Below are 213 nucleotides of genomic sequence, written 5' to 3' on the forward strand. Positions count from 1 at the left end.
AGTGCTGCTATGACTCTAAGTCAATTCATGTGGGCCAACTATGGCTCTAATTTAAATTATGTTGTGCTACTATGACTCTAATACAAATTATGTTGTGCTACTATGACTCTAATACAAATTATGTTGTGCCACTAGGGCCCTGATGTGAAACACTGTGCTACTATAGCTCTAATGCTAACTATGTTGTGCTACTATGACTCTAATTCAAATCAT

The sequence above is a fragment of the Silurus meridionalis genome, chromosome 9, assembly GCF_014805685.1.
Source record: "Silurus meridionalis isolate SWU-2019-XX chromosome 9, ASM1480568v1, whole genome shotgun sequence".
Taxonomy (NCBI): Eukaryota; Metazoa; Chordata; class Actinopteri; order Siluriformes; family Siluridae; genus Silurus; species Silurus meridionalis.